Genomic DNA, 27293 nt, shown 5'->3' with positions numbered 1-27293 from the left:
TATGTATGTATGTATGTATGTATGTATGTATGTATGCATGTATGTATGTATGTATGTATGACTACTTATTTATTTATTTATTTATTGACTGATTTATTTCTGAAATAAAGTAAATCTGGAACTTTTGAGTATTTATCTTCTTTAAAAAGCCACATTTATCTATTATCTAGCTCTGGGATCACCCTTTGGTCCCAAGGAGCCTTTCAGGACACCAAGAGTGTCCTGGTTCCCCAGTGAGGCCACTGAGGCCTCAAGACCAACCTTTGGAACCCTGCCCCATGAATTTCTTCCCAGTCAGGTCTGCATAGGGCATATCTGGAAGCCAGCTTAGAACCCTGCCATACCAATCCATTTTCATTCCTATTCACATTCCCATTTCCATTGCCAGTTAGGTCCAGCTATGTGACAGCTAGCCTAGGTGAGTTATAACTGGTATTCTGCCCTCCATTTTCAGTCACTTGGCTTACCATTGGCATGGAGGAGGCTTCTGTGACCGCAAAAGCTTTCTATGGAGGCCTGCAGAAGCCCCCAAGAACTACCTGCTTTGAATATTGCCCCACCAATTACTTGCCAGTGTCGTCTCCCTTAGGTCCAGACAATAGTCAAGTACCCTGACCTCTGTTGTCTGGACCAGAGTTCCCCCTGACATCCTGAAAAACACTTCTACCATTGGGATCATCCAGTCAACACCAAGACAAAAATAGATGCTTAAAGGAAAGCATAAAAACACAATCCACAAGAGGCTGAGTAACATGGGACCATCAGAGTCCAGCTCTTTTGCAACAGCGAGCCCTGGACATCCTAACAAAATTGAAAAAAATAAGATTATCTTTAATCTAATTTTAAAAGAGTAAAGAGGCCTTTGAAGAGGAAATAAATAAACCCCTTGAGGAAATATGTGAAAATACATTCAGAAAGGTAGAGACTTTAAAAGAGAAAGCAAATAAATATAAATAAATACAGGAAAATATAATAAAACAGGGAAGGACCTGAAAATTTAACTAGAAGCAATAAAGAAGACACAAATTAAGGCAAACCTGCAGACAGAAAAACCTAGAAAATAAGAACAGGAACTACAAGCATCAGCATCATCAACAGAATGCAAGAGATGGAAGAGAGAATATCACACATAGAAGATAAAAAGAAGAAATTAATGCATTGACCAAAGTAAATACAAAATCTAAAAAGTTCATGACAAAACATACAGGAAATTTGGGACACCATGAAAAGATGAAATTTAAGAATAATAGGAAGAGAAGAAGGAAAAGATTCGTAGCTCTAAGGCCCCCCCAAAAAAAAACTTCAATAAAATTATAAAAATAATTTCTCTAACCTAAAATAAAAAAGAAACAACCCTTATCCCCCCCCCCAAATAAAACACCAAGGACTACAAAACAAAAAACCAACCAACCAACAACAACAACAATAACAACAAAAGCCCAGGCCCATAAATGCAAAAAAGACTGATCTCAACAACAAAGATTCACATTTTCTAAAGTGCTGGAAAAAGGTTTTTTAAGCTAATGAACCTAAGAAACAAGCTGGAGTAGTCATTCTAATATCTAATAAAATAGAATTTCAACCAAAAATAATCAAAAGAGACATGGAAGGATATATCATCCTCATCAAAGGAAAACCCAACCAAAATGACATCTCAATTATGAACATCTGTCCCCCAAAAGGAATGGCATCTGCATTTGTAAAAGAAACAATACTAAAACTTAAATAACACATTACACCACACACATTTTACATCAATACCCACTTTTTCCAGCAGAAATATCATTGAGACAGAAACAGAAATAATGAAGCTAACAGAGATTATGATTCAAAATATATCTACAGAACATGTCACTCATAAGCAAAATAATATATCCTTTTCTCAACAGCACATGGAACCTTCTCCAGAACTGATCATATAATAGGTCACTAAGAAAGCCTCAACAGGTAGATGATTGAAATAACTTGCTTCTTATGAGAACACTATGCATTAAAGCTGGTTTTCAACAGCAACAGAAAGCATACATAATCATGGAAACTCAACAACTCTCTCCTCAATGATCATTGAGTCATGGAAGAAAGAAAGAAAGAAATTAAAAATCTAGAATTCAATGACAATAAGGGCATAATGTACCAAAGCTAATGGGAAATTATGAAATAAGTGCTAAGAGAGAAATCCATAGCACTAAGTGACTTCACAGAGAAATTGGAGAGTTAATAACAAATTAAAAATGCACCTGAAAGCTCTAGAAAAAAACAAAAAGAAGCAAACACTCCAAAGAGGAGTAGGTGACAGTAAATAATCAACTCAAGAATGAAATCAATCAAATAGAAACAAAGAGAACAATACAAAGAATCAAGGAAACCAAGAGCTGCTTCTTAGAGAGAATCAAAGGTAGAGAAGACAAACCCTTAGTCAAACTGGCTAAAGAGCAGAGAGATAGTACTCATATTAACAAAATGAGAAATGGAAATGGAAACATGACAATAGACCCTGGAGACATTCAAATGATCATAAAGTCTTACTTCAAAATCTTGTACTCCCCAAAACTGGAAAAATATAAATGAAATGGATGATTTTCTAGACAGATATTAATTACAAAATTTAAGTCAAGATCAGGTAGTCTATTTGAGTAGTCTCATAACCTTTAAGGAAATAGTACAGTTATTAATATCTTCCAACCAAAAAATGCCCAGGATCAGATGGTTTCAGCACAGATTATACCAGACTTTCAAAGAAGAGTTAATGCCAAAATCCCTCAAAATATTCAATAAATAGAAATAAAACAAAAAACATAAGCTAACCAATTGGATACACAAACAAAAATCCAGCATTTTGCTGTATACAAGAAAAAAACTCAATAACAAATATAGACACTATCTCAGAGTAAAAGGATGGAAAAATGTCTTCCAAGCAAATGGTCCCAAGAAACAAGCTGGAGTTACCATCCTAATATCCAATAAAATATACTTTAAACCAAAAGTTATCAAGCGTGATGAGAAAAGACACTTCATATTCACCACTTCATATCCGTCAAAGGAAAATTCACAAAGAGAAAGTCTCAATTTTGAACATCTATGCCCCAAATGCAAGTGCACCTTAATTCATAAAAGAAATTTTACTAAAGTTCAAAACACACATTGAACTCCACACAACAATAGTGGGAGACTTCAATACTCCACTCTCACCAATGGAAAGGTCATTGAAGCAGAAACTAAACAGAGACACAGTGAAACTAATAGAGGATATGAACCAAATGTATTCAACAGTTATCTACAGAACATTTCACCCTAAAACAAAAGAATACACTTTCTTTTGGGTACAGAACACGCAAGATGCAGTCCACATTCCTCAAAAAGCTCAACAAGCTGAAGGGTCCAAGTGAGGATGCCTCAGTCCCACTTAGGAGGGAGAAGACAGCAAACACAGGGGGAGTGTGGGAGGGAAAGGGGAAGAAAAGGAGATGGGGTGGGGAGAGAGGGGAACATGATCTGATATTGGGTGGGGGAACAGGACTGAAGCCCTGAGGGCAACCAGAACGAATGGAAATCTGTGACCTCGGGAGGAAAGAGCTTGGAAGGCCCCTCTAGAATGTATTGGGGACCTGGAAAGAGACTCTCAGGACTCAAAGGGGGAGAACCTAGTTGAATATTCCTACAGTGAGAACCTCTTGAAACTGAAAAGCTTCTGTACGGCAAAGTATGCCATTATTAAGAGAAAACAACAGTCTACAGATTGGGAAAAGATCTTCACCAACCTGACAGAAGGCTAATACCCAAAATATAGAAAGAACTCAAGATGCTAGACACCAGCGAATTAAATAACTCAATTAAAAGATACAGTACAGAGCTAAACAGAATTCTCAAAAGAGGAATCTCGAATTGCTGAGAAGCATTTGAAGACATATTCATTGTCCTTAGTTATCAGGAAAATCCAAAATCAGTATGGTTAAGATAAAAACTCAAGTAACAGTACTTGGGGATGTGGATGTGGAACAAGGGGAAAACTCCTCCATTGCTGGTGGGAGTGCAAAGTGCTGCAAACCACTTTGGATACCAATTTGGTGGTTTCTCAGAAAATTGGGAATAGTTCTATGTCAATACCCTAGTATATCCCCCCTGGGCATACATCCCAAAAGGCTCCCCCATCCGACAAGGACACTTGCCCAACTATGTTCATAGCAGTCTTATCTATAATAACCCTAAACTGGAAAAAACCGGGATGTCACTCAACTGAAGACTTGGAAAGGAAAATTTGGTTCACTTACACAACGGAATACTATCAGCTATTAAAAACAAAGACACCATGGATGTTGCAGGCAAATGTAGGAACTAGAAAATATTATTCTGAGTGAGCTAACCCAGACCCAAAAGGATACACATAATATGAACTCACTTAGAAGTGGATATTAGCCATAATGTACAAGATGACCACACTATTATCCACAGACTCAAAGAAGCTTGATAACCAGGATGCCCAAGGAAGGATGTTTTAGTCTTTCCCAGAAGGGAAAATAAAATACATATTGGAGATGGATGATGTGGAAGAACTGAATGAAAAAGGGAACTGAACATAGGGAGGATCAGATATTGGAAAGTAGGAGAGAGAGAAGGGAAATTGGCAGTGGGGAAAGGCAATCTCTAGGATATTCCAGAGACCTGAGATTGAGGAGTCCCAAAGGATCTATTTGTGAGATTCTAGTTACAACTCCTAGCAATGGGAATTATAGATCTTAAAATGGCCACTTCCTGTAGCCAGGCAGATCTCCTGGTGGAGGGATAAAGTCAGCAACCCACACACAAAATGTTAACCCAAAATGGTTGCTAACCTAAAAGCTGTGCAGGAACAAAGGTAGAGCAGAGATGGAGTGAATGTCCAACAAATGACTGGGCTAAACTGTGACCTATCCCATGGTCACTATCCCTGACACTATTAATGATACTCTGTTATACTTGCAGACAGGTGCCTAGCATAACTGTTCTCTGAGAAGCTCCACCCAGCAACCGATGGAAACAGATGCAGAGACCTACAGTCACACATTAAATAGAGCTCCAGTTTTACCAGAAAGTTGGAGGAAGGGACTCCACAGGACGATAAGCAGAGTCAACTCACCTGGATTGTGGGCAGTTCCCAGAGACTGATTCACAAACCAAAACTGGAACACAAGCTCGACCTCGGCCTGATACACATATGTAGCAGGTATGCAGCTTGGTCTTCATCCCAACCACAGAATTGGGGGCTATCCCTAAATCTGTTGATTACCTGCCTGTGCCTAGAGGGGAGCTCCCCCTTCTTAAAGGAAAGTGGGAGAGAGGAATGGAAAAGTATCTATACCAGCTAGTACTGGGAGGAGGGTGGCTGTTAATGGGATATAAAGTGAACCAACAGATAATCTTAATAGAAATAAAAATAAATAAAAAGAAAAAATGTATGTGAATGTTTAATATTTATTAAATTATATCATTGATGCATGAGAAAATAATAAAGTCACACTTAATATGTTTTTAAAAATTGATAGTGTGGAATGTATACATGTGCATGTGCACACATGTATGCCTGGGCATATGACTGCATGAATGACATTTTATTAATCTCTCCATGAAGCACTTACTACTGTAGGAAGTTGGTTTTATTACTGGTTCCACCACTGGAAAGTCGGTGCCACAGTTCAGAGCAGTATTAGTACAAGGAAACTTTCCAAAACCTACAATAGACAGACTGCACAGGATAGGAGTGGGATTTGCTGTCAGAATGACAGCAACCAGGATCTGAGCCTTTGCAACACTTCTTAGTGTTAGGAACCTTTAGTGATAAAACCTTTATTCATATTCTCATCTTGTTCACGGTCACTTTTTAAAAAAATATTTCTTGTATCTAGCAGTATCTCTTAGAAAATTTCTCCCCAAAATAACAAAAATCATGGAAAAATCTGTACCCGGATATATTTAGATGCATTCCATAGGGGTCAAAAGGGAAAAATAAATCATAATTAAAATGCTAGGCAAGGGGTTGGGGATTTAGCTCAGTGGTAGAGCACTTGCCTAGCGAGCGCAAGGCCCTGGGTTCGGTCCCCAGCTCCGAAAAAAAAAAGAACAAAAAAAAAATGCTAGGCAAGTTCTTGGATTTTGTTTTTAGAAGAAAAGATTTTCAAGGCAAGCTCAACTTACTATGCCCAGAGATTGTTTTTACTCTGCTCAAATCTGCCTGTAAGAAATGCTCACCCATCAGAAGGACAGAAATTTTTTGCTTCCTTAATTTGGAATAGACAGTTCAAGGTACAAATGTTCTCACACATCGAATAGGGGGGAAATGAAGAGTTGTGGTAATTTTAAGCTTATTTTTATGTATTATTTTACTAGGTATTTTCTAAATATCCAATATAGGAATGTAACTGTATTACAAATACATCAGTAGTTGTTGTTCTATGTGCTGTTAGTATCAGGTAGTTGTCAACATTGAGGGTGGACAGAGTTAATTCCAAATATTCTGACTGGTATTTCTGGTATGAAAATGTCTTCAGGGATTTTAGGCTTCTTAACTCATTGTTAGTTTTCATTTCTTTATTCCAATTCTCTAAGTTGATATTGTTATCCTACTTCTTTGTTAATGTCTCCACCAAGTAAATGATGCTTCAATTTTTAAAAATTAAGTCTAATTTTAAACAGTACATAGAATTAATTCTTTGTAAAGATGAACACGTCAAAAGGAACAGAATATTTAACTTTCATTTGTAACAGTCCAACTAGTCTAGGGATATTTGGCTTTCAAATTGGTTAAAAGTGTAGAAATTGTAAGTAACATTACATATCCCAGGTCAACCTTAAGGTCAAAGAATATCACTTGATTACTACCTCACAAACAGAAAGTATTTATTATAGCATCAAGTTCATCTCTGGCTCAATACTTTTACTGCTTTGGATATAGTGCTTGGTACTAAGACCAAATAAGACAAATACAAAACTAAGTAAAAAATGTTCATAAAAATATAAATGAAGAATGCAAAAAAAGCATAAGATTTTATCATTCAAGATCCCAGACTTACAGCATGACTGTCTATCCTAATTTTCTTTCATAAACATCATAATCATCACTATAGATAAAAGAGGCGAGTGTTTGTAATTTATCAAATTGAGTACTTTGTTTATATAGTCTTAATAAACATCAAAACATTCTATTACTTTTATTATGCATGAGAATATCACAGATCAAAGGTCCCATTTCAGATTGGGTTACCCAGAAACTGGAATCTTATGAGGAGGTTATCATATATTAAAGGATTTCATTCTATTTCAAAGTAGCTATCTATGTTTTATAGATTGTGCTACACAAAAGTACATATAGGCAACATGAAAAGAACTCAGGAGGGAGGGAAGGTGAGGGAAGGAGGAAGAGAGAAAGAAAGATTATGAAACTGGACGGGATAAATGATTGGAGATTGAGGTCTGAACATAAATGGAAAAGAAGGAATGAGAAGTCATAAACTCTGGTACCCCTGTACTATAAGCTGTATCTAAAAGACATCTGCCAGCAGGATATCATGCTTGTGAAGCCTGCTGAATCAGTTGTTAGGTACAAATTACACAAGGGAAGTGACCATGTGTACATGGTGTGATTTCTATACTGGATCCAATCATGCGAGGTATTGGTAATGAAAGCTGAGATCTGTAGTACTTCCAAGGTCTTTCAGTGAAGAGGGATCTTGATGCTTTGTGTCTGCAATTCAAGACATCACATTAGTAACCACATCAAATGGCAAGGCTGTCTGACCTAATAGCCTGGCCTTAACTTACGCTGTACTACTTGCTTCCAGTCTACTGTACACTGTGTTCCTCTTCTTACAACTGAAAGCATCCTAGAGTATATGAGATGATGAACCTTCCCTAGTGACATTTCTACTGGCAGTAGGGCAAATCTACATCCTGACCCTTCCCTGGGAGTATGTGACCTCAATTTTTGTACAACAGAGAGAGATCTTCCTGAAGTTTTTTCTTGATATGGACCTCTGAGTGGTGTTAATGTGGTTTATGATCAGTGAACTGGGAAGATACATGGATTTGCCTTTATGTATTTTGAGAGGATAGCTGACTCTAAGGAGGCTATGGAAAGAGCAAATGGGATGGAGTGGGATGGTAAAAGAATTCGGGTGGATTATTCTATAACCAAGAGAGCACACACACCTACACCAGGTATTTACATGGGCAAACCCCATAGAGGTGGTGGAGATGGCAATGGTGGCAGCGATGGCAGTGGTGGCTGTGGTGGCCATGGTGGCAGTGGTGGCCATGGTGGCAGTGGTGGCAGTGGTGGTGGTGGTGGTGGCCATGGTAGATAACAAGATTCTTACTAGGATAGAGGATATGATCAAGGCTATGACAGATACAAAGATTATGATTACCACTACAGAAGGCCGCCCTCTCCTTATTACAGTCACCACAGGTTCCTATAGCCCAAGACACTATTGATACTGGAGTGATTGTGTCTAAGGACTTTGCTTTGTTCTTTTTGATTTTTGATTTCCAAGCTTCCGATGCATCCTGGTCCTTTAAAACAAAACAAAACAAAACAAAACAAAACAAAACAAAAACCTGGTTTATTTAATCTGTGTGACTAGTTGTGTTGCTGCTCTTCACCCTTTGTTATACTCTTGAAGGTGAAATTGTCTTTTCAGCAGTTGAACATCTTGAGTAAAAAGGAGTGCCGAGTTATGCTTTGTGCTTCTTCTTTGCCTTTACAGAGGATTAACTTCTTACAATGAGGAAAGAAACCATCTTTTCAAAGCTTTTTCTGATGGATATTGTAGTAGACATTAGAAATCTGTGGTATGACAAACTGCTTTTTAATCTTCTTTGGGGGAAGATTAACACTTTGGGTAAATCAGTCATGTCGAGTTTGTCTGGACTGGCAAGGAGCAGTTAAATAGTTGAGTGTAGAAAGTTTGAAGCTCTAGGAGAAAGTGAGGGACATTTCTTTTTGAAGACTATTAACTTTGAGCCTAAAAATTAAGTCACCTTTTAGAGATTAAAAGCTTGCAATTCCTATAAGACATGTTGTATTTGAATTTATATGTTAAACCTTATGAACTTAAAGTGTGATTTTTATGTTAAGTTTACAGAAATCACCGAAGGACATCTTTATTTCTTACCTAGAGCAATTGTATAACTTGCTGTTAGAAATTTTGGTATTGGGACATTGGTTACATGGGTTATTGTATAGGATCATAAATTATATGCGGGGAAGAATAATTTCAAATAAAAGTTAATTTGAAAAAATAAATAAATAAAAGTTAATTTGAAAGTGAAAAAATTCAAAAAGTCATAAATATAGTGCTTATGGAAAATATAATATTTTTGTTAAGAAAGTAAACATACTCCCATCTTGAAAAAAATGCACTGTCTAACTGGATTTTATGAGAATGTCTTGTCTTCTCTTCTAAAATGCCTTGTTTTATCAGTGAGTGCATGCCATGTGTGTTTTTCTGTGATTGGATTACCTCACTCAGGATGATATTTTCTAGTTCCACCTATTTCCCACGGTCCCATAGATCAACTAACTTCATTAGTTTTAGACCACTGTTTTCAACATGTGATTGGACATTGGATATGACAGATTACTAATAAAGTTTAATATTAATTAATGAATAGGTAATACAGAAAATAAATTTATATAAATCAGTAGTATTTCAGACATAATTTCTCTTCATATTTTACGTAGAAAAGTAGCATATTTTTGAGTCTTTCAGTATCTTGTCAAATGTAGTGATGTACTTTATAATTATTATTTCTAAAGTCATATTTAATTTTAAATTCACAATTTTAATTTTATTCCTAGAAATATGACATATCTAGAGAAATTGAGTGCTCGTTGTTTGAGCCAATAATTTTTATTTAGCTGAATACATGATATTGTATGGTAAACAATATTTGAAATCATTAAATGACTTCATTTTTAATAAAGGAAAGATAAGTATGTATTATGGTTTGTGGTTGTGAAGACATTGTAGTCTTAGAAAATTTTGTAAAGTTGCTTGTACATTGTGCCATATAATATTCAAATCTAAAATCATTCAGGTGTTAGAAGCATACAAGAAAGTTTTACATTACTTTTAATAATAGTAACAACATTTTGCACATTGCATACTTAAATGAAGGATAGAAATGGCTTTAAACTCATAATTATTAAAAATAGTTGTTTTGACGACTTAAACCTTAGTAAAGTATCAAGAAAATGGTTAGAAAAGTGTGAATTAGGAGGGTAACACTAAAGAAGAATTAATGTAGCCAAACTTACTTAGGTAGTTACATTTCAAATCCTCACTGACTGAGCTGAAAATCTGGTTTCCAAAGAGCTGATAAATGCAAAAAGCTTGTGAGGTTAGTACAGTGAATTGATGTAAGTTGGGGAAGTGTGTATCTCATAGTACAACCAAAAGTAGTCAAAGAGCAACTTTATCTAACAGTGGAATAAAGAGAAAGAGAGAGAGGATCGGGAGAGGAGGGGGAGGGGTAGACAGATATCAAACAATGGAATAAGAATTTTAAGTGGAACTAGAGTAACTGGTGATTGTGTAATGTGACATTGGAGCTGGGAACCCAACTCAGGTATCTTTAAGATAAGAATGTGCTCTTAATCACTGAGCACTCTCTGCAGCTCCATTCCCACAGTTCATCACTCCCATTCTTGCTGGTTGGAATGAAATGAATTTTAAATCATGTCAGTTTTTATCCTTTAAATAAAATTTGATGATTTTTCTTAGTAAAACCTTGAAAACTCTCAAGTGTGGAAAAGTCATAGAAATGAGATTTTTTTTTACAGAGAAAATATACTCTGCACATGTAATTAGGCATCCCTACTTTACAATAAACAAAATTCCATATTGGGAAACACACTTTGCTTTAGGGATTTCTGTGCTTGTTATTTTATGTTAGTTGATGACAGTGAAAAGACTAGAGAGCCAGACAGTTACTGATTGTCTCTCAATTAGTGTTTCTTCTTCATATAACATATTACCAATGTGTTTTGCTTGTGTTTGTTTAAAATCATATGGGAGGAAAAAGAGAAACTTTTATGCCCAGTGAAAATTTTCCTGATAATCATTGTCTGAGATTGTGTGGAATTAAAATATAGTCTAATGGTTTAGTTCCTGGGCAGATAATGTTCTTCACCTTCCACATTTTGCCACCTACTCCTACTTTTTAAATAACCAAATCAAAAAGCAACTACCCAGTACATTAATAAGGATTGCAATTTTAATATTATTTTGACAGGCATTGTAAGATCATTTGAATTAAAAATTAGAATAAATATATATATGTTTGGAAAAAAGGATGGTTTCCTAATCTACTTTTAGGTAAGTCAAAGCCTACTTTGTGCATGAGCAAACTTGCTGGTTGGTATATAAATCAGATATGTCTTGCCATCATTGGGACCTGTTTCTTTAATGGTGGCAATATGTTCTTTTCATCTTTAATCCTCAATGGTTAATTATTTGGAAGCATCCTTTTCTTTCAGATTTGAAATGTATAATTATTTGAAAGCATCCTTTTTCAGATTTGAAATATTTTACCAATTTAAGAAATTGCTGTTTCACCATTTCTTAATGGTGTGACTCAGCTCACTCTCTTTGTCTTATTAATGAGTTATTTTGCAGGAACTTATCTTAAGACTTGACTTTTGGAAGAGAGAAAAATACAAGAAAAACTAACTTTGATTTTAGAAAATTTACAAAATCCCTGAGTCTTTGATATCTCACAATTTTTCATTTTTTTAAAATTTCCTATTGATTATTTTATTATCCCACTTCCTGGATTTCCTCTGAAAATCCCCTATATCCCAACCCCTCCCCTCCTGCTTCCATGATGATGCTCCTCCATTCACCCAACTCCTGCCTCAGGCCCTAGCATTCCCTGAGCTGAGGCACAGGACCAAGGGCTTTCCCTCCCATTGATGCCAGACAAGGTCATCCTCTGCTACATACGCATCTGAAGCCATGGGTCCCTCCATGTGTATTCTTGGTTTAGTCCCTGGGAGCTCTGCGGAATCTGTTGTTCTTCCTATAAGGTTGCAAACCCCTTCAGATCCTTCAGTCCTTCCCCTAAAAAGATAAAAAACACAATGAAAAAATCCTTTAAAGAAATCAAAGACAAACAAAAAGAAATTGAAGGGTATCATTCAATACCTTAAATAATGCCAAGAATAAACAAACAGGTAAAGAAAACTGCTCATGAGATGAAAATGGAAATAAATACAAAAAAAAGAAAGCACAAACTGAGGGAGTTCTGGAAATGAAAAATCTATGTAAGTGAACAGCAAAGGCTCTATGAGCATCACCGGCATAATATAAGACATGGAAGAAAAAAATCTCAGGGCTGACAATACAATAGAAGAAATTAATTCACCTGCCAAGGAAAATGATGAACCTAAAAAGTTCCTATTAGAATACATCTAGAAAATATGAGACATTATGAAAATAACAAACCTAAGAATAATAGGGATATAAGAAGTCCAGTTCAAAATCCCCAAAACCAAATTTAACAAAATTATAGAAAAAAGAATCTCTAACCTAAATTAAAACATGCCTGTATGGTTGGATAAGAAAATAAAATCTCCCTGCCACATAATCAAAACAGTAAACACAGAGAACAAAGAATATTAAAAATAAGAAAAGGCCAAGAAACAAATAAAGGCAGCCCTCATAGAATTATACTTGACTTCCTAATGGAGAATATAAAAGCCAGAAGGAGACTCTAAGAGACCATGGATGCCAGACCAGACTACTATAACTGGCAAAACTTTCACTTATCATAGATGGAGAGATCAAAGTTTTTCATCAGAAAGTCAAATTTAAACAATGTCTACCAATAAATGAACCCCTACAGAAGATACTAGAAGAAAAATCCAACCTAAGGAAGTTAACTGTTTTACAAATACACAGACTATAATCTGTAAGACATTTACAAGAGCAAAAGCTCAAGGAAGGAAATCATGCACACACACACACACACACACACACACACACACACACACACAACCACCACCATCACCACCACCACCACCTACAACACAACAATATTAGGAAGATAATATCATTAAACATTAGTAACTATCTATCAGTGGACTCAATTCTCAAACAAAAGGATACTGGATTACAAAATGAATATGAAAACAGGATTCATCCTTTGGCTTTATACAAGAAATATACCTCAACACCAAAGAGAGACATTATTTCAGAGTAAAGTATTGAAAAGATCTTTTCCAAGCAAATAGACCCAGGAAGCAAGCTAGTATAGATATTCTAATATCTAACAAAATAGATTTCAAATAAAAATTAATCAAAGAGATGAAGGACATTTCATATTCAGCAAAGGAAACAGATATTTCTTTTTACAGTTTTGCATTTATTTTATTTTTATTGGATATTGTATGTATTTACATTTCAAAGTTATCCCCTTTTCTCTCTCTCCCATACCCCTCCACCTCTTTCTATTAGGATGTTCCCCCTCCCATCCAACCACTTCCACCTCAACATGCTGGCATCCTCCCACACTGGGGAAACAAGCCTTCACAGGACCAAAGGCTTCTCCTCCTACTGTTGAGAGACAATGGGATCCTCTGCTACATATGTGGCTGGAGCCATGGGTCCGTCCATGTGTACTCTTTGGTTGGTGGTTTAGTCCCTGATAGCTCTGGGGGGTCTGGTTGGTTGATATTATTGTACTTCCTATGTGGTTGCAAACCACTTCATCTCCTTCAGTCCTTTCTCTAACTGCTCCATTGGGGTTCCCAAGCATCCTCATCTGTATCAGTAAGGCTCTGACAAAGCCTCTCAGGAGACATCCATATCAGGTTCCTCTCATCAAGCACTTCTTAGCATTAGCAATAGTGACTGGGGTGTTGACTGCATATGGGATGGATCTCCCCATGGAGCAGTTTATGGAGAGCCTTTCCTCCAGTCTCTGCTCCAGTCTTTGTCCCTGTATTTCCTCCCATGAGTATTTTATTTTTCCTTCTAAGAAGGACTGAATAATCTATATTTGGGTCTTCCTTGCTCTTGAGCTTCATGTGGTCTTTGAATTATATCTTGGGTATTCTGAGCTTTTGGGCTAATATCTACTTTCAGGGAATGCATACCATGCGTGTTCTTTTGTGACTGGGTTACCACCGGAATTATGATATTTTCTAGTTCCATCCATTTGTGTAAGAATTTCATGAAGTCATTGATTTTATTAGCTGAGCAATACTCCATTGTGTAAATGTACCATTATTTTCTGTATCCATTCCTGTAGTGAAGGACATCTGAGTTCTTTCCAGCTGCCAGCTTTTACAAATAAGCTGCTATGAACATAGTGGAGCATGTATCAAGGTTGTACATTTGAGCATCTTTTGGGTATTTGCCCAGGAGTGGTATAGCTGGGTCCTCAGTTAGTACTATGTCCAATTTTCTGAGGAATCTTCAGACTGATATCCAGAGAGGTTGTACCAGCTTGCAAACCCACAAACAATACAGGAGTGTTTCTTTTTTTTTTTGGTTCTTTTTTTCGGAGCTGGGGACCGAACCCAGGGCCTTGTGCTTCCTAGGTAAGCGCTCTACCACTGAGCTAAATCCCCAGCCCCGAGTGTTTCTTTCTCCATATCCTTACCAGTATCTGTTGTCATCTGAGTTTTTGATTATAGCCATTCTGACTGGTGTGAGTTGGAATCTCAGGATTCTTTTGATTTGCATTTCCTGATGACTAAGGGTATTGAACAATTTTTAGGTGCTTCTCAGCCATTCAGTATTCCACAGTTGAAAATTCTTTGTTTACCTCTGTGCCCCATTTTTGATAGGATTATTTGGTTCTCTGGAAGCTAACTACTTGAGTTCTTTGTATATAATAGATATTAGCCCTCTATCAGATGTAGGAATGGTAAAGATTTTTTCCCCAATCTGTTGGTTACCATTTTGTCCTAATGACAGTGTCCTTTGCCTTACAGAAGCTTTGCAGTTTTATGAGATCCCATTTGTCAATTCTTGATCTTAGAGCATAAGCCATTGGTGTTCTGTTGAGGAAAATTTCCCCTTATTCCCTGTATTCAAAGCTCTTTCCCCATTTTTTCTTCTATTAGTTTGATTGTTATCTGATTTTATGTGGAGGTCCTTGATTCACTTGAACTTGAGCTTTTTACAGGTGATAAGAATGGATTGATTTACATTCTTCTACATGCTGACCTCCATTTGAACCAGCACCATTTGTTAAAAATGTTACCTTTTCTTTCTACTGGATGGTTTTATCTCCTTTGTCAAAGATCATGTGACAATAGGTGTGTGGGTTCATTTCTGGGTCTTCAATTCTATGACATTATCTATGTGCCTGTCTCTGTTCCAATATCATACAGTTTTTTTTTATCACTATTGCTCTGCTTGAGATCAGGGATAGTGATTCCCCCAGAAGTTCTTTTATTGCTGAGTATAGTTTTCGCTATTCTGTTTGGTTTTTTTTTTTTTTTTGTTATTCCAAATGAATTTGAAAATTGCTCCTTCTAACTCTATGAAGAATTGAGTTGGAATTTCGATGGCGATTGCATTGAACCTGTAGATTGCTTTTGGCAAAATGGCCATTTTTACTATATAAATCCTTCCAATCCATGAGGATGGAAAATCTTTCCATCTTCTGAGTAGGTTTGTGTTTTTACTTGTATTTGATTAAGTGCATTTGAGTTGGTATTATCTTATAGTGGCATGAACATAAAATAATAGATGATATTTTAAATAATTTTCATAGAAAACAATGGACTGAATTTTCAAATTTGAAAAAAAATACAAAAAAATTACAATTCATCCAGCACTTCTTTTTCACTGATTATTTATGTAGGCTTAAGACACGGTATATGTCAAAGGGACAATGAAGATTCAGTGTGGGTTAGGTAGCATCCTGTATCTGACCAAATGTCAGCAACGTCCTAGCCTCTGCTATAGTAAGCTAACCTTTGCTACAGAAGAAGCAAGTGTAATAATACGATGATCTGAAATATATATATTGTAGGATTCTACAAGATGCTCTGGAGTACGGCATTTAATACTATAGAGACATAACAAGAAAGGATGTTGCAGCATATTCCAATAAGCAATTTGATAAGGAAAACAACCCCAATGGAAACTGGAGTAATGGGAAGATTTTTGATGCTATGTGATTTATGAAAAAAACTCATTTCATATACCTTTCTCTTGGATATGTGGTCATTTGTGACTGAGTCTCATTATGAGCGTACACAATTGACACGTACCTCAAAAGCAAGGGCATCAACATATAACCATCTAAGGTAATACTTCCATCATTAAACCTTTATCGTGCCACAGAAGGAGTTTCTACGCAGCTTTGTTGTAGCTATGAAAAGTAGAAAATCAATTGTATTTGTATTCACTTTTTTCAACATTTCTTTGTTTCAGGTTTTTTCTTTAAAAGATAATTCTCTACCCCTAAAATTAGTAAATTAACCAAAAATATAATAGCATCTGAATATAAACCAAAATTACAACATCAAAATGCATTGAATCCATGTAATAATTACATGCATTGTCCAAAATGAATTAATTTTAATAGAACAATAGCTGATCACAGAATCATGTATTGCTTTATATTTTAACATATTAATTTGTAACATGTAGTATATATTATATATTTACATATATATAATAGTTGTATTGCTTTAAATTTTACTATAGACCTATTACATTTACACATATATATGTATTTATATGAATACCTTCATTTATAGTAATAAATGTATATTTAAGACAGTCATTTATTTTAATTTGTATTTTTACATAAATATGTTTATGTATAATGTTTATATTATTGTTACTAAAATTATAAAAAAATTAGTAACTATCCAATAATGATTTAAAGAATTCTTTATGAGATTTTCTCATGTGGCTCTATCATACGAACACAACATATCCAAATTGTTGCTTTTAGATATTTAAGAAATAATTTTCCTGGGTTTTTTTGGCATTTCCTTCGGTTGATTTTTTCAGCCTGGTGTATATCTGTTTGCTTCAAAAATTTTTAAATTCCTCCTTCTAATTATTCTTAATTACTTCATTGCCCTTTGAACCTTCCTTAATTTTTATATCACATAGTATACATCCATAGACTTTCTTTTATATTGTTCAGGATTTTCATCTCCTCAATCATCCTGTAAAGTCTGTAAAGTTAGGAAAATGTTTATGAAACACAAAACTTCTCTGTAAACAAAACAACAAACAAACAAAACCAGGAAGAATCTGAATACAAACATCATTCCAACTGTAAAGGAATGTAAAACTGCTATTAGAATTCGTGACACATTTTTAAATATGACACCAATTGGCGTAATTGTCACATTCACTTAAATTCTACTTAATAATGATGGAATGAATGCATTTACCACACTCAGGTTGCATATCGAATATTATTCTCTTGCTACACAAATTCAGGGCTATCGAGTAACACAGATAATCCTAGCCTTTCAGAGCTTGAGGCAGGAGGATTGTAATGAGTTGGATGCCAACCTGAGCTACATAATCAGTTTCATACCAACAAATGCATTAAAGTAATATTCAATCTCAAAATAATGACAGCATACAGTATGTCATTATGTCTATTACATTATTTCATGTAAATTCATTATTTAAAATATTCACATAAATTGAAAAAGTTCATAGAATGTGACCATATATTTTCTTATTTTTTCTTTCTTTCTCAAATCAGCTATCTCACATATGAAAAGTACACTTATAGTATCTTCAGATAGTCATAATTTCCTTGTGATGTCTTGTATGTAAAGTTACCTGGCTTATGATCACAGAGTTAAGTTTCTGTCTATATCAACACTTTATGCACTGTGTAGTGATCACTCTCATCCTCAGCTTCTCTTTGTTAAAGAAATTTTATTGAAAACTAACACAGGTATTTTCAAACATGGAAGCTATCAGAGTAACTCTGATATTATTTGATCATTATTGTAATATCTTATATGATAGTTTTCTAACTGAATAATTCAAGGAGTAGTTCTTTAAATTCTGATTCTTTTACTCCAAAAACTGATGTGGTGCTCATACACACAGTCTCATGTATGAGGTGTTATTTTTAGTTACCTAAAAGGAAGGGAGAGGAAAGGAAAATGAGTCTGGGAGAAAGAAGAAATGTCAATAAGGGCCAGTATTGAGCTGTTTACTATAGTGGGTAATTGAGGCTTAATACCATTAGAGAAAGTCTGAGGAATTCTGTATAAGGTTCTTCAGAATATTCTGTCTTGAAGAAAGCAGGGGAGGCGTGTTTCACATATGACCTAATATTGAGAACACTTGCTGCTCTCCAAATGGGAATGTCAGTTTTCATCACTCGTAACTGATGGCTCACAGTAATGTACTAGCCTTGTACTCACTTTGATGACATTGGCAGACATGTGGCTCCAGCACACCAACATTATTTTAAAAAAGTAAAAAGATGAAAGAGGAATTGGTATCAGTAGACAATTCTCCACCTTCAAATAGTGCTGATGTGTTTGTTCTAAGAGACTTCTATTTGGCTTAGAGAAAGGTTTAAAGACAGAAAAGCAGACAATCTGAATGCCAAAGAAGGCAGGCGTATGCAAGGATCTGTCCACTATTGCTGTGCTGAAATTAACTTAGCTTAAAAGGTATTTTTGTAAACTTTATGCTAAGTAAATTCCTTTCATGGATGAAGGACAAGGTGTGAACTCTGCAGTGCACTGCAGATATGTAAGTTAAAAAAACCTAAAATTCAAAATCTACTTCATTTGATTTGGAGAACCAGAGCTGTATATCAACAAAGACAATAAAATATGGAAATGCTATTGGCCAGGAAGGTAATTATGTAAGTGGTGTAATATTAATGGCACACATAGTAGACACACATTGAACCGACAAGCTGGGCTTACATCAGCAGTGAAGTTGCACTTGAATTTTCCTCCTGAAATTATTACAAGTTCAACATTAAACCAGTTCCATATGCATAGACAATTTAATGCTACCAGATAGAAAGATAAAAGAAGGATTAACAACGACAACAATGGCAACAACAACAACAACAACAACAACAACAACAACAACTACTACATCAAATTAAAACTTTCATCTAGCTTAGCCACTGGTGGGTGGGTCTTAGTCTAAGAGTAGCTTCAAATTTCTCAATTACTCTTTTCTAAATTAAACATGAAATTTAATTTTTGAATTATAATGTAATATTTTCAAAACATCTTATGTGGTAAAATGTTTTCTATAACCCAGGTATAGGTCGACATACTTTTCTTCTGCCTCTTCATTCAATTGTCAAATAAATCTATAAGCCTGGAGCTAATTCACTATATGAAACCATAATTATAATAATTTTCAGAAGGAAATACCATTTTTGTAGTCAACTGTGTATATGAAATATATTTCATTAATTTATGTATCAATGTTACATGATTCAAATGGAAATATATTTAGGTAAATCGGTAATTCCTTCTGTTTTTGACAGTGTGACTCTTCAAACTTCCTTTTATCTTCTAATAGACACACCATAGCTTTTTAACTTGGCAGTAACAAAATTCTCAGTGAAAATAAACACAAATTTGTGAGAACTTGTTCAGAATTCCAGATCCTTTATTGGTCCAAAATGCAAGAACCTTAGTCATATTTAGCATAAAGAAAAAATACCAAGTCTAGATAAAAGGTTTAAAATTACATAAGTAATTTCTTTTTATGTTTGGGGAACAGGCACGCACTTCCACACTTGACCTTTATGTAGGTACTAGAAATCTGAACTCACATTCACATGCTTGCACACAAAGCAAACAACTTACTGTTACATAGAGGGTTAAAATCTTATATAATCAATGTATCACTCTCTAAGTAAGAAAATCTCACAATTTGGCTTATGTCTTCTGTGGAGAAAACTAGCAATAATTTATTCTAATTCTGAAGCTTATTCTGACCATCCTAAATTTATTACCATAATCTTTTGTAACTGTTATTCTAACATTAAACAAATCTTATCATTGATGTAGAGAACACGAATGTCATATTTTTAGGACTATTACCCTCGAATGGATTGAGAATATATTACTGGTACCTGAAGGCATTTTCAGGGATTAGGATTAGGGAGGAAGTGTAGAGTCCAGCACCTGTATACTTAGCCATGATAGTAAATTATGCTCAAAGAAATACTTTATACAGAAAAATGTAGGATATCTACATGAAGAGCTGCCATTTGAAAAAGCAAAGAACGTTTTATCTGATAACTAATATTGCTGTTGTTTTATCATCAGCTTAATTTAGGGATGACTGTGTGAAAGATTGTAGAAATGTGTACACACCATGGAAGGTTTGCATGTCTTAGTGAGTTTGTATTTTCTTGCATGGAGTTAAGACAGTGTTAATGGTAAGGATTCAAGCAATTCTTGCTATGTCCTACCCCTATGCTAATTAACAAATTTCTAATTATTTTTACTATTTTCATATAGACACTCTAAAATGGAATTATTTTCAATGTATGAATGATAACTGTTTTAGAAAATTTAACTGATTTAAAATTTAACTGACTTATCAAGTAACAACCTCTTGCAAAGCCATGTGTTAATTTTTTTGTGTACTGCTTTACTTTCCATTGGATTTGAAACATATGAAAGTCATATTGATCAACATTTGATTTGAGCCAAACTGGGTAGTTTTAAAACAAGTTAGGAGACTAAGAAAACACACAGAATGTTAAGAAAAACATGGGCTCAAAAAGTTTCCATAAATGTCAAAAAAAAGTATATTCTTTGTTATAAACATTGGGTGGATGATTTTTTTTTCTATTGGATATTTTCTGTATTTATATTTCAAATTGCCCCCTGTTTCCCCTCTGGAACCCCACCTCTCCCATTCTCCCTTTCCTGGTTCTATGAGGGTGTTCCCCCTCCCACCACACACCCACTCTCACCTCAACATCCTAGCATTCCCCTATACTGGGGAATTGAGCCTTCACAGGACCAAAGGCCTCTCCTTTCATTAATTCCAGACAATGCCATCCTCTGCTATATATGCGGTTGGAGCCAAGGGACCCTTCATGTGTACTCTTTAGTTGGTGGTTTAGTCCTTGGGAGCTCTGGGGTATCTGGTTGCTTGATATTCTTGTTCTTCCTATGGAGTTGCAAACCCCTTCATCTCCTTTAGTCCTTCCTCTAACTCCTCCATTGAGATCCTTGTGCTCAGTCCAACAGTTGGCTCTGATCCTCTAACAATGTATTTGTCAGGCTCTGTGATGACTTCTAATCTCAAGTGAATAGCTTGGAAGTTTGATTTTTCAACAGTTAATTGAAGAAATACTTAAACTATTGTTATCTATAGTGAAAAACATCCCAAAATAAGATAATTAAAAGTACTTTATATGCTTTCAACATTTACCAGTGAATTGTATTTTATTTTATTTTATTTTATTTTTCCCCAGAGGGGAAACTGGAAAGGGGGATAACATTTGAAATGTAAATAAATAAAATATCCAATAAAAATTTTTATTTTGTTTTATAACAATAAAAATACCGCATTGTTTTCTTATTCTATAAAAAAGAGATATATTTCATTATAATTTTGGAATATTTTCAGAACAATGTATATGAATGCAAAGGAATTACTTGACTTGCTAGTAAACTATAAAATTTCCATGTACCATATATTTAATTTGTTTTAATGATATGAAAATGTTTTTCATATGTGCTATAAATGATTATTATGAAAATACTTTCTTCTTCTACAGTATAATATACCAAAAAATATGTTAAGTGCACAAAATATTACTCACAGAAAGTGATTCAAATCAGACACATGCTGTGCTAGAAGCCAAACACTTTCATTATTTCTCTTTTTTTTATTAATTTAAAGTTGTTTGCTCATAGTATAAGTAATATTTTACTCTTGAAGGATTTTTCTTTCTTTCATTTGTGGGAAGACCAGATGGGTCTCACAGGTCATTCACAGTTACGAAAGAAACAAAAAAAAAAATCCCTTCAGAGGTGATCTATCCTTTATTTTTCACTAAAAAACAAATTATTTGCTTGGATGGAAACCTTTTGTATAGCAGCATAATTGCTGTTATCTGTGGGGTGTCGTGGAAAATGAGATACTCTGTCTCAAGAAGTTATAACTTATCCCTATGCATAAAATCTGAATAAATAAATAGGAACTGACCTTGGAGTTTCTTGCAGAGAGGAAATACATGAAACGAAGCTGAGAAATTAGAAATAAAATCTCACAGGAGGATGAGTGAACACAAAATGATTTAGCAGTGGGGTTAGGCTGATATTTTCAGGCAATATGTATTTAGAAAATGACTTCTCAACAAATCCTTAATTCTGCTATTTCCAGAATAGCAAATTATGTGTATTATTTAGTCAAATATTGATGGTGCTAATATGTATCCAGCTTTCACTGCCTTATTTTTATTTAATCAACAACATTTTATAAATCCAATGAAGTATCTTAGGTATTTTATTCATTTATTTCTTGAAAATATTTATGGAGTGCTTCTTCTATGAGTCAAATACTCTTATTAACTGTATAGGTGGAGCAACGAACAAGGGAATATGTGGGTATGTTCTCATGAGAATTGGAAATCACATTAAAAACAAGAGTATTAACAAATAGAAAAGAGTTAAATTTGTGATAGTCAAATACTACAAAGTAAATACAAAATAGTTAAATAGTATGAAGAAAGAAGGGTAGCATTAGGAAATCTTTCGTAGATATAGAACATGCAAACTGATCTTTTGAAAAGGGACTTGAGGAGACTGAAGATCAGCTAGGAGATCTGGCTGCTCTTTTAGAGGGCTAGAATTCACATCCCATGTTCCTAAAATCACAGAGAAATCACATGTATGTTATGACCTTCCCAGGTACTCACACAGATGAGTATATGCACACACATCACACACACACACGCGCGCACACACACACACACACACACACACGTGCGCGCGCGCGTACAGATTCTTTAATGCATAAATTAAAAAATAAAGATTAAAACAATTAATAAGAGAAAAGGATAGATCCATTTATAAAGGTATCAGGAAGAAAAGCTTTATAAAAATCCCTGAAGAGAAAGGTATTGTTTTTATCTAAAATTAATCAAGTAACTGTGGTTTTAAGTTACAGTTGACACCATTTAGGTTGAATATTCCACAAGTCTTATTTTTCGTTTAGAAGAGTATTTGATGTAGGCATTCCCCCAGAGAAAATGACCCATTTATATACGGGGTTTTGGTCCTTAAAATGTTGACAGATGTGATTTTCAACTTAAGAATCAGGCCTTAAATATAATCAGAAAACAGTTTATTACTTACAAAATATTCTTGTCACTATTTTACCTATGGGCATATTTTGCCAGGTGTATCATTCTTGAAGCTGACAGGGATCATTTGGGCTCAAACAGTATTGTAAAAGAGGGGAAGAAGATGTTAGGAACCATAGGTGGTGGGGACTACAGTGAAACAGCATTTTCTGAACACAGCAGGGTAGTTTCACATGTGAGTCCACTACAATTAAGACCTAATGCATAAGGCAGTGATAGCTCAAGGTAGCCAGAATTTTTGTATGGGGAGAGGAGGTAGGCATGAATTGCCCTACTAGCTAAGCTGATATTGACAGCTGACTGAAATTGGGAGAGGAAACATTTTTAAGTATGCAGCCCCTGATGAGTAAATATCCATCCAGTGAAGACTATATGAAACATGTGGGAAAATCCATATATTCGAGATCATATGAATACTGCAAGTTATATTTGAGGATATTTTTTCAACAGAAAGCTGGGTAGGTAGAGAAGGGGCGTCAGTCTGCAAGGAGTTAGGGAGGAGGTAAGTAAGATTGAAATGGATATAAGAAATCCTCAAAGAACTAATGAAAGCGAGAGACAAATGTTGTAGTTAAAGTTGAAGCAGAACACAAATTCGACATCTTAAACTTAGGGAATATGTGAAGTCTTTTTGCATTCTTGGCCCTTATTTATTCTCCTTGAGTGATTCTACCAAGAAGGCATTCATTAAAGTGAGGCATGACGTTTGGTTGATAAAAGCAAGTCCTCAGCACCACATAAACTGCTGTGGTGGCCACTGCTTTTACTATGGGTATTTGTCTGGTGGAGGCAGGATGATCTAAAGTTCAAAGTTCTCCTTGGCTCCAGTGAGTTTTAAATACCCCTTTTAAACATGAGATGTAATATGAGAAACAAAAGCAATAATAAAACTGATAACCAGGGGCTGGGGATTTAGCTCACTGGTAGAGCGCTTGCCTAGCAAGCGCAACGCCCTGGGTTCGGTCCCCAGTTCCGGAAAAAAAAAAGAAAGAAAAAAAAAAAGAAAGAAAACTGATAACCATTTACCTATCTATGCCTGGATTTTTGAATATTAGTCCTCTTCTCTGATTTTTACCTGAACGTGGACCGAGTTGTACTCCTTCTTCCACAGTGGCTGGTATTATAGTCACAAATGATTAAGGCTGTAACTAGAGGTAAAGAAATGATAAGACCCTCATAATTAAATAAGATAATTGTGAATTCCTCTGGCGAATGTGATTTGTGAGTGTTCAGCAAGATTGTAATATCAACAAAAAATAAGCACACTACCAAAAAAGACACAAGGAAATAGTTATTTTTTAAGTCAACAGAGATGCATCCAGAAAAAAGAAACACTACCAACATCAAAATATTAGATATCTAGCCTCCAGATTGTGGTAAAATTAATCTATTTAAATCATCTGGTAAGTGAATGTGTTATGACAGGTCCCAAAACCATTAAAAGTATTACATCAACCCATCAACTGAAAGGAAAACAACTGGGTACCATTTATCGTCTTCCTTACCAAGCCTAGTTTTCCTTTTGGATCACCTTATAAATGTAAATTTTATTCTCCTGTAGTAATTGTCATCTCCAAGGCTTTTTCCATGTCTCTGTTAACCTAGGTTGAGTTTTGGAAACTTTTAGCTTCTGTAAAATCTTATTCTAGGCCTAGAATATTTCCAGCTTCTCAGACTTACTGATGAATAAGCTCGCCCTTTCTTGCCCTTTTTGATCTCTGACTGGCCTATTCAACCCAACTCTTCTGGATTAACTTTCTCTCCAACCTGACTGATTGAATCTTCTCTCTCTCTCTCTCTCTCTCTCTCTCTCTCTCTCTCTCTCTCTCTCTCTCTCTCTCTCTCCTCTGCTGTATGTCCGACAAACTCTAGCATTCTGTTTAAATCCTTCTAATTCTCTGGTTCCTTTTATCTTTACCCATGTCAAGCTTGTTCTCTTTCCAATACCTCTGTCTGTGCAACTGACCTGGTACACTGCCTCCTCTTTTTCTCTTTCTGTGCCTTGCTCCTTTGCTCCTTAAGTAGCTTCCCTTTCCTTTCTCTTCTCCTGAGCGTTGGGCATATCCTATTTTGTCAAATCTGTCTCTGACTCATCATTTTGTCTCTCACTCAATTAGACATCACTTTCGAACATTGGTGCTTCATTCTACAAACTAAATTTACCTTCGTTTCGGGGATTAAAGATGTGTGCTAAGGGTACGTCATGTCTGTACTCAAACCAGAGTGATTAATGTTGTGTGCTGATGCTGACTGCACCATGACTGGAAACAGTTTTTTTTTTAGTAAATAACACAATCTTGGGGGTCTCAGTGTGATCAAGCATTATACAACATAACCTACCCCCTAGGATGAAGAGTTGATTTATCTATTCCCGCAAAGCAGTGCTACAATTCTATTTTTCTCCTTTTCCCTTTATGTATTTTAGCAACACGTTCTTTTTCCACCGTGAATAGAAGTAACAAATATGTCCACTGCTCTTCATCCCTACTGACATCTACACAGTTCCAAACCATACAGTCTCTTCTTTGAGTTACTATTTCAGTTTCCTTGATGGCTGGTTCTTTGTATCCTTCAAAACCCCTCCATGAATCGAAAACCTGACCAGTCACTTGCCTATTCTTTGGATTCCCACTGATTCTATGGTAAAACTTGAAGTCTCTATGGCTGGAAAAGCCCTTTGTGTGCTGTTTCACATTCATTTCTCTGTTTTATCTTCCACCTGGACTTGGAAACTTTATAAAATTTCTGTTATAGAAACTGAACATTCTCTTAAACTTTCTGGAGCATATTTTCTACACCTTCACGCATATCTAGATTTCTGCACATGTTATTCTTTTTGCCCAAGAAACATCTCTACCATTTCTGCCTTCAGTCTCAATATTCCATGAGTTAATGTCCCCAGGTGTTGAGTTTTGGCATCTTTTGATCTGAGAATCTTTTTATAATCAGAAAATGTTGGTTAGGGTCTCATTTCATATACATCCCAGCCTTGATGCAGGCGCAGTAAAACCACTGAGCCTGGATTGCTCAGAAGACTGTTACTGTTCATGATGCCAAAATATTTTTTGATCATTACAGATATGCTATAAATAGTTGGAATGAATGGGTTGTTGGTTGGTTATATACAGCAAAGTAACTGGGATTATTGTATAATGTGACTAATAAATATATAACATACAACCTATATTTTAATAATTAAGTATTTTAATATTATATCTCTTTAAAATAGCTAATTCTGTATAGTATATTTAAAAATAGATTATCCTATATACGATTTTAGAAAGTATACTTTTAAAATACTACTTGCTATTTTTACTTCCAGCAAAAGTAAATAGTATTTAAGACTATGCCTACTTCCACTTAAAATAGAAAAGTTTATATATATATATATATATTTATATATATATATGGAAAGCAGCATATTCTTTTAATAATTTAATACTTGATTGCTTCAAATAGAAGAAAATTTATATTAGTTAAACTTATTTTTAAAAGATTAACATAAAATATGAACCATATATTTATTAAAATAAAATATTTAAGTTTCTTTCTTAGCTTCTATCTACAAAATGGTCATTCACTAAAAACATCTCAGTGTTATTTTCTCTTTAGACTACTTACTTTTGGAATCAGATAATTTAACATTATTCAATTTCGAATTAAATTGTGGTCTGTGATTGATATAGTAACCAGCCATTAAGAAAAATACTATGAGATAAATATATTTAGTCACATAATAAGTGAATTTATACAGAAATAGCAGTCATATGTTCAGTATAGGTTTGCCTTTATAATAGTGTAATATACAGTCTTAACAATATCAGTGACCTTGTTTAAATTAATATCTCTAGAGATTGACTTATTTAACAATGAAATAAAAGGAATAATTTCCTCCCTTCTACTATTTTGTGGAAACTAAATTAAGTTATAAATTTGAAATAAAT

General features: G+C 34.9%; 1 pseudogene; it reads left to right on the top strand.

Moving 5' to 3' along the window:
* The window catches only part of Tra2a-ps2 (transformer 2 alpha, pseudogene 2), a 39253-nt pseudogene extending 30806 nt beyond the window's left edge, over positions 1-8447 (top strand).
* The last annotated feature ends 18846 nt before the right edge of the window (positions 8448-27293 follow it).

This window comes from Rattus norvegicus, chromosome 11 (assembly GCF_036323735.1).
Source record: "Rattus norvegicus strain BN/NHsdMcwi chromosome 11, GRCr8, whole genome shotgun sequence".
Lineage (NCBI taxonomy): Eukaryota > Metazoa > Chordata > Mammalia > Rodentia > Muridae > Rattus > Rattus norvegicus.
This window is presented reverse-complemented; position numbering and strand designations above follow the sequence as displayed.